At 46.0% G+C, this 8921-nt stretch overlaps 1 protein-coding gene across 2 annotated transcripts in view; it reads left to right on the plus strand.

Annotated features, from left to right (window-relative positions):
• Window positions 1–6640, plus strand: part of PDP1 (pyruvate dehydrogenase phosphatase catalytic subunit 1) — a 156860-nt gene extending 150220 nt beyond the window's left edge. For both annotated transcript variants that reach the window (XR_011389232.2, XR_016235821.1), the window contains exons 7-8: window positions 556–589; window positions 6310–6640. The gene's annotated coding sequence lies outside the window, so the exon portion shown is untranslated. The remainder of the gene's footprint in view (window positions 1–555; window positions 590–6309) is intronic.
• Window positions 6641–8921: the final 2281 nt, after the last annotated feature.

Raw genomic sequence — 8921 nt, forward strand, 5'->3', positions numbered from 1 at the left:
CAGATCTGTGTAAGTTGAAGTTGAGCTTTTTGGTAAATTTTCCAAACTTTTGATCAGGTTGAACTTTTTCTTAAATTAAAAAAAATTTTTTTTTACTTTGAAGGCAGAGAAACAGGGGTCTCCCATCTGCTGGTTCACTCCATAAATGCCCACAACAGCCAGGGTTGTGCCAAGCTGAACCCAGGAGTGGAGAATTCAATCCAGGTCCCCAACATGGTGGCAGGGACTGAAGTAAACGAGCCATCACCTGCTGCTTCCAGGATGTGAATAGTGAGGAGCTGGAATCAGGAGCAGAGCTGGGACTTGAACCCAGGTGCTCTGACATGGATGCCAGCGTCCCAAGTAGTGTCTAAAACCCTGTGCCAAATACTTACCCTGAGTTTGAACTTTTAATCATGTACATTTATATTGCTTTCATAAGTAAAAAAAGAGATTTAAAATAAAAATCTGATTATGTGAAAAAAGTAATGCTAACTTGATATTAGAGAATAACTCTAATGGAAAACACTCCATCAACATAATTTTCCTCAGTGCTTTTTTTTTTTTTTTTTACAGGACTGAAAGCCTCAAGTCTTCCATCCAAAGCAAGGTAAGCACTTACAGAATTGATTGATGAGAGAAGGAAGAGAGTAGACATAAGAAAATATTACAAGAGCAGATTTTTGGAGCACTTCGGAGCCTGGGTGTGCCAGCCAGCTGTCTGCCTGCTCACTTCCAGCCAGTAGTTGGCGCTGCCACTGGATCCGAGCTGGATGGGTCCGATTCCACTCGTCCCCGCTGTTTCTTTTTTTTCTTTTTTTTTTCTTTTTGGTACATTATTGATTTTTTTTTTATCTTTTATTTAATGAATATAAATTTCCAAAGTACGACTCATGGGTTACAATGGCTTCCCCCCTCCATACCGTCCCTCCTACCCACAACCCTCCCCTTTCCCACTCCCTCTCCCCTTCCATTCACATCAAGATTCATTTTCGATTATCTTAATATACAGAAGATCAGGTTAGTATACCTTAAGTAAGGATTTCAACAGTTTGCTCCCACACAGAAACATAAAGTGAAAAATAATAGATGATTTTTTTAAATGATGATGAAATCAGATCAGACCTATTGTCATGTTTAATCCCAGTGAGAGTCAAGTTGGGAATTGATAATTTCTTTTTTCTTTTTTTTTTTTTTTACAGAAGATCAGTTTAGTGTACATTAAGTAAAGATTTCAATCGTTTGCACCCCCATAGAAACACAAAGTGAAGTATACTGTTTGAGTACTCGTTATAGCATTAAGCCTCAGTGTACAGCACATTAAGGACAGAGATCCTACATGAGGAGTAAGTGCACAGTGACTCCTGTTGTTGACTTTACAAATTGACACTCCTGTTTATGGCATCAGTAATCTCCCTATGCACCAGTCATGAGTTTCCAAGGCTATGGAAGCCCCTTGAGTTCTCCGACTCTTATCTTGTTTAGACACGGTCATAGTCAAAGTGGAGGTTCTCTCCTCCCTTCAGAGAAAGGCACCTCCCTCTTTGAAGACCTGTTCTTTCCACTGGGATCTCACTCACAGAGATCTTTTTGCCAGAGTGTCTTGGCTTTCCATGCCTGAAATAGTATTTCGTCGCTGTTTCTTTTCTTTCCTCTGGAGCAGTAGTGCTGCACCAGAGCCAGGGCTAGTGACCTTCAGAGTAGCTTTGGGGCTGTAAACAGGGGCCATGATCAAGAGGAAAAGGAGAAACAGGCAATCTCACAGCAAAACCAGTGAGTCAAAACCAAGAAGTGAGGAATTTCTGTGAAAGCAGAAATCTAAGCAAGTGTCAGGAGTAAGGAGTCGGTAGGAAGAGCACCTCAAGGGGGCAGCTGTGGAGTCATGGACAGTGATTTTAGCTCACGCTTACGGAGCCTCAGGTAGGAGCCAGCCACCAGGCTCAGGGTTTTGTGTGTGTCCACGTGTGATCCTCCCAGCAGCCCCATGAAGCTGACACTGTTCTAATCCCCATTTTATAGATACAACAACCGAGTCTTTGAGAGATGTAGTGTTTGCCCAAAATCATACAGCTGGTAGGTGTTGGGATGAAGACCTAAAGTTTTTTTTTTTAATTTTTAAATATTTATTTATTTGAAAGGCAAAGTTACAGAGAGGCAGAGAGAGAGAGAGAGAGTCTTCCATCTGTTGGTTTACTCCCTAGATGGCTATAACAGCAGGAACTGGACTGATCTAAAGCCAAGAGCCTGGAGCTTCTTCCAGTTCTCCCACGTGAGTGTGCAGTCCCAAGCACTTGGGCCATCCTCCGCGGCATTCCCAGGCACATTAGCAGGGAGCTGGATCAGAAGTGGAGCAACCAGAACTTGAACCAGTGCCCATATGGAATGCTGGCACTGCAGGTGGCGGTTTTACCCACTACACCACAGCACCAGTCCCAAGGACCTACGCCTTTGTAGTCTTGCTCTAGCAGCAGGAACTGTGATAGGATAGGGATAAACACTCACAAACTACTTACTTGCTGCTAACAAATGTGTAATAACAAACTGAGGTAGGGAGTCTGAAGCGAAGAAGCACAGCTTGCAACTAGGAGACTCATGCTTGAACCACACTGTAGGGTTAGGTAAAGCTTTGCTGATAGAGGAAACCTGAACCAAGCTCCAGATACTGAGTTACCTTGATAACAGGGTAGGGGATGGGGAGTCGGGGAAAGAAGGTAGTTTCACATACAGAAACTAGCATGTGCAAAGATCATGTGGCGAAAGAGAGAATGCTGAATTTGAGGAAAACCAACACAGCAAGTGCTGTCTTCATCTAGGGTCAGCAGAACCTCTTGGAGGTTTATCATAACTTGCTCATTGCCCTTGTATCTGGGATGCAGGATGGAGAAGGACCCATGGTTGTTGTGGGGCTTTAGTGTGATCGTGTGTATCAGCATCTAGCACTAGTACTAGTGCTAGTACAGATGAGTTCTGTTCTTTCTCATCCAGACCCTCATTCTTCCTTTCTGCCACATTTCTGACTGTGTGACATAATCAGAAGTGAGCAACGATGCCCAACTCATACAAAGAGCTTGGAATGTAGCAGCCCGGGTTCTCCTGCACTTGTTGTAAAGAGGCCTCCCTGTGCAGTCCCTCCTCTGTTCAGAATGACTCATCAAAATAGAGAAGTAGACAGTTGAGGTGCATTTGGCCAAGGCCAATAGCACATTGTGTTGCAAGGTTTATTGGCTTTCTTTACCCTGGGATTTGAAAAGCAATTCAAATAAGAGACGAGCCAGGTGCCAGGGCCCATCGATCTGTGTCTGTTAGAATTGAGGTGGATGTCAGCTGTGTCCCCGTTTGGCACTCCCCTTCTGCACCGTGCCAGAAAGGCGCTGGAGAATGCCTCCTGCATGGGTGATGGAAGGCTCGTCGTCTGGCTTGCCTACGCTTTGTTTATCTGGGTCTCTGCACAGTGGCATGGCCTCCACCTACCGTAGATTTGCTAAGCTCAGATTGTCCAACTTTGGCCTCTAAGCTGGTTTTTCATTTCTGTGCATAAAAGATTACTCATGGAACAATCAGAGGGAAATTGGCCATTAAGGAATATCCTGTAAGCATCCCAGGGACCAGCTCCTGACTCTCAGAAAGAAGGGCAACAAATCCAATTTAGGAGCCGCAGTAAAAGGAAGCAGGTTAGCAGCATTTTTGCAGCGTCCTTCCAAGACTTCTTTTAACCTAGAATCACTTCACAGAGCTCATGATAGTTACAGCAGAGGTGTTTCTTGACCCATGCGCCATCCTAAACTTTGAAGAATATTCAACAGCAATACTTCCTAGTCATGTGGCACAGCCCAGCCTTGCTCTGGGTCCTGGGATCACAGCCCAAGAGAAAGCCATACCTGCTCTAGAGAGGCTGTCAATGGAGTGAGGACAATGACCATCAGTTACCATGAGGGTCCCTCCAAAGACCCTAACGGAAGTTTGCACAAGGCATGATGGGAGCAGAACCAAAGCCAGCCAAGAAAGTGTGCAGAGGTTAGAGGAAGCCTCAGAAGGTTCTGTGGTCTTTACCTCCCTGCTCACAGGGGCTTTGCCTACATCTCACACTTGGAAGAGAGTTTGTTTACCCTGCATTGTGATTTAAGGCCTCTTTCTCTGCTGCTCTGGCTGTGTGTCCTCATCAGAGGGAGAGAGGCTTCTGACTGAGCTCTGGGCTTAGGACTCATAATTAACAGGCACTGAAGTTCTTCCCTGGAGCAAGCCACTGGCTAAGTAAACCAGCAACCCCACGAGGCAACTGGTATCCCTAGTCCTATTCCTGCTTGATGGAGGCAGTGTCTGAGACTTGGAGGGTTTACATGTGTTACCCAAACTCCCAGGTTAGAGACACAGGCAGGGCGGAAAATAGACAGTCTGAAAGTGAAGAAGTTGTTCTGACCAGGGGTTGGTACACCACAGCCCAGGGGAAAATCTAGCTCACCACCTGCTTTTGTACATAAAGTGTTGTTGGACACAGCCGGGCCCTCTAGTCTGCTCTTATCTATGACTGCTCTTACACTGCAAAGGTAGCATTATATAACTGTGACAAGAGGCCACGAGGCTCACACAGCCTAAAATATTCATGCCAACCCCTGCCCTCCATCACTGCATTAAACAACTCCTTTCCAATTAAATCAGAGTCCCCCAGTGGGCACGGACTGCCTTGCCCATCCCTGCCAACCTCCTTGGCTTCTACCCTGGGAGATTCTGTTATTGATGCTGTCACTTTAGTGGGCCTTAAAATGCTTACTCAAGGAAATGGATTTACTCCGTATTTGAACAATCCTAACCCTCCTTCAAAAAATATAAAAATCCACCCCAAAGTCTTATTTGCTGTCATCTTCATCAGGTGAGACAAATTGTGGAGGCCAAGATTGATGGTTCTAACAACGAAGCCAGGGCAACTCTAAATTAAAGTGAATGCTACTTCTGGAACAATCTCGGTTTTGGATGTAGTTTTTCTGAGTGGCTTTGCAGTAAGCTGCTTGGGAGGGGAAAAAAAAAGAAAAGAAAAGAAAACCAATGTATCTTTCAGCACTTTGGAAACTGGAAAGTCCACCTAAGCAAAACCCCAAGGAGACAAGAATAAATAAGAGCAGCCTTCATGAAATCCCTGGCTTCTTGCAGGCAGTGCAGCAAGGAGAAGCCAAAGAGGGAGGAGGCAGTACCCCTTGCAGCAGTGGGGAGAGGGGGTGGTTCCTGGGCTCTCAGTCAGGCTGGGGAAAGGCGTCCACTTCTGGGTGGTGCCCCAGAGCAGGTGAGACCACTCACGCCACCCCATCCCATCCATCCCCATAAGGTTTGCTCCATCTTGGGACACCAGGGCTGCAGTAGTATGGGAGGAAGAACGCTGAAAGCTTGTAGAAGACCTGATCTGTCTTGACTGTTTGATCCCCCAGTGACTTCCTAGATCCTGATCCTGACACAGCAAGAGAGGGAATGAGGAACTGGATGAGTGTACGCTGTGCACAGTGGGATGAACACAAGTGCTGGAGCCGGACAGCCCTGTGTTTTCATCTAAGCTCTGGTTTTGCTAGCTCCACTGTCTTGGGTGAGCAGTTTATAAATTAGGTTAAAAACTCTTTGAAAGCAGGGACTGTGTCTTACTGATCCTTGTATTCCTAGTATCATTGTTGAATGAATGAATGGCTTTAAATCTTGGGCATTATCATGGACATTAAATGAGAAAGTGAACATCATGCCTAAACATTTAGCAAGTGTTCAGTGAATACAAATGGAAAAGACAATGTCGATTAAGTTAGTGATACAAAATCAGCCCCATTCCTTGACTTCAAGATGGGATAAGAATAGTTTGATGGGATCACATGTTTATAAGAAAGTAGCGAATAAATACAAAAACATGGTTTTCCTCCCACAGAAGCTTTTATCTGCCTCTGTTACAGCATTTGTTACGCTGCATGACAAGTACCTGTTCCCAATGATCTCTTGCTCAGCGAAGTTGCTAGAAAACAGCGGTTGCTCAGTAAGTGCCTAAGATAATAGTCTTATACCACATGGAATAGGAAAATGGCAATCTGCAAATATTGCATTCAATTTTGAATGTAGGGGCTGGTGCTGTGACCTAGCTCTCTGCTAATGGCCTGGGAAAGCAGTAGAAGATGGCCCAAGTTTTTGGGCCCCTGCACCCATGTGGGAAACCTGGAAGAAGCTTCTGGCTCCTGGCTTCAGACTGGCCCAGTTCTGGCCATTGCGGCCATCTGGGGGAGTGAACCAGAGGATGGAAAACCTCTCTCTCTCTCTCTCTCTCTCTGAATTTCAAATAAATAAATCTTAATTTTTATTTTAATGTAGGGGCTGGCGCTGTGGTGCAGCAGGTTAATGCCCTGGCCTGAAGCACCAGCATCCCATATGGGCACCAGTATGAGACCCAGCTGCTCCACTTCTGATCCAGCTCTCTGCTATGGCCTGGGAAAGCAGTAGAAGATGGCCCAAGTCCTTGGGCCCCTGTACCTGCGTGGGAGACCCAGAAGAAGCTCCTGGCTCCTGGCTTCGGTTTGGCACAGCTCTAGCCATTGTGGCCATCTGGGGAGTGAACCATTGAACAGGAAGACCTCTCTCTCTCTCTGTCTCACCTCTGTGTAACTCTGACTTTCAACTAAATAAATAAATCAATCTTAAAAAATTTTTTAATGTAGTGAACATTCTGGTAATGCTATAAAGACTATAACCAGGAAGCAAGTGGTTTATGATTTATGTATTTTATGCCAATACAGACACTGATCAATATTCTCCTGTCCTTGGCAATTTCTTAGGGTTTTCCCATCTACACAGTCAGCATTCCAGAGTGATCTGCCTTCCAGAGTTTGGCTCATATCTTTCCTAAAGTTGAAAATTTTTTTTTTGTTTTTTTTTTTTGTTTGTTTGTTTTTTTATCCAAGATTCTTACATCTTTGATTTTATTTGAATCAGTTCATTATGTTGCTAACACTTCCAGACTTGCTTGATGTATAAATGACATCAGTGCTGTGACCTTCCAGGTCCTAGCGGTGTTTCCTGGCCATTAGGGCAGGTAAACGTTTCCAGCCATCACCATCATGTTTGCTCACCTCCAGCGAGTCATCAAGTCCCTTGAATATTTGCAGCTGAACCAGTTTTATGGGCAAACATCTCTAAAATCTTTGTGGAATTCCAGAGGCAGCTAATTTAATTGACTACATTTGTATATTTTGCTAAAAGCAAAGCAAAAACAAAATAAAGACCTCTGAACTGTAGTCAAATGGATAATGTGAAGAAAGAAGCCATACCCAACCTCGAAGCAAACAGCAGACTGGTCAGAAATTGATTAGCAGTCATGGAGCCCCAAGGCAATGCTCGCCTCGCCTCGTTGTTAGCACACAAGGCCACCAAGCACATCACTAAGGTTCTTAATCTGTTCCTTTTTCTGTTTCATGAAACAAATGGTGCCTGTGCAACCATGCGCAAGTGCTGTCGCATTTTCTGCAGTTCCACCCTTCTCCTCCACTCCTTCGAGCACTTCGAATGCAGAGTGAGGCCAGCCTTTGGATTGGAAGAACCTGGAGACGACTCTTGAGTTTTAAGTTAGCCTTTGCCAACTTCAACACAATGTGTCACCAACTGAGCGTAATGGGTTACTTCTAGCCCATCTTTCACCTGATTGCAACATGAGACCCTGTTCCAACAGGGTGAATATCTTCAAGAAATGTAGAGGAGGTTGACTAGAATAGCTAGGCCCTGCTATGGGCTGATGTTTGTGTTCTCCACTAAACTCCTGTGTTAGATGCCTAAGACCCCAGGTGATGGTCATTAGGAAGTGGCGCCTTGTGAAAGGTGATTAGGCTGTGAGGGTGGAGCTTTGATGAGGCTCTTATTCTCCAAGCAGGAAAAATAATCAAAAATGTAATCATATGGCTAACTTGGCTTAAAGCTTAGTGAATTCTGGTCATTAAAACTGTCCATTAAGATAGGGTGAGTCTCTGGGGAATAAAAATGCTTTTAGCCTCTAGCTAAATCTCTGACCTCTGGGCATAGAGATGGAGTCTGGATCCAGCCACCACGTGGCTGCTCTGCTTGTGTCTTCAACTGGCCACACTTTGGTCTGAGCGGGGACTTCATTCATTGTAGCCCACGTCCTGGTGGGAGCTGCAGCAGCTCCAGAAGCGTGACTTTTGCTATCCCTCTGACATACAAACGGACACCATGTATGCTAGCAGTGGCCTGGGAACAACATTGCCCTATTCCTCCAGTCCCCTGGGTGGTGCTCCCTAGGAGCTGGGCAAATCCTGCCTTCTGGACCTCAAAGTGGAAGCCTTTGGCTAGAAGCTCCCCTGGTCTCCATCTGCCACCCCCCCCCCCCCAGCTTGCTAGGACACAGTAGCACCTGCTGGCTGGATTGGCCCCCTCTGCACTTGCAGGCCCTGGAGACTTCACTGGAAGCCTGGCTGTGAGCATTCTCTAAAGAGCTACTTGGCCCTGCTTTTATGGCTGTGACCCGTCTCTCCCATGCCTCTTGAGTTCTGCCTGTGCTACACCAGAATCATCTCAAAACGTGATTTTGCGCTTCTGAAAGGCCACCACCAAACACCGGAGTTAAAGGAAAGGTTTATCGTTGGGTGGAGGAAACCCGACAGGCTGGAGGGAGAGGGTGACGGCAGTCGATAGAGGTCAAGAGAGTGCGTGTGTGGGAAGCAGATCCTGTTATAGCCTTGCAGGGGCTGGGGAAGTGGGAGCAATGAATCAGGTTAGGGTGGAGGTGGAGTGCACGCTTGTGGTTGGGCCATTTAGTCGCCTGACTTCTAGCAAAGCCAGGTTCCTGTGCAGGATGGCAATGGGGCCGGGGCCTAGGGTGGTGCCTCAGATGAGACCGTGCCATTTTACTAACAGTTTCCAAGTTGATGTGCTGCTGTCAGATGGTTCTGGGCAGACCCCTGGAGGTGGCTCTTCCC

The sequence above is a fragment of the Oryctolagus cuniculus genome, chromosome 6 (assembly GCF_051225735.1).
Source record: "Oryctolagus cuniculus isolate XC-2025 breed Fujian yellow rabbit chromosome 6, ASM5122573v1, whole genome shotgun sequence".
Lineage (NCBI taxonomy): Eukaryota > Metazoa > Chordata > Mammalia > Lagomorpha > Leporidae > Oryctolagus > Oryctolagus cuniculus.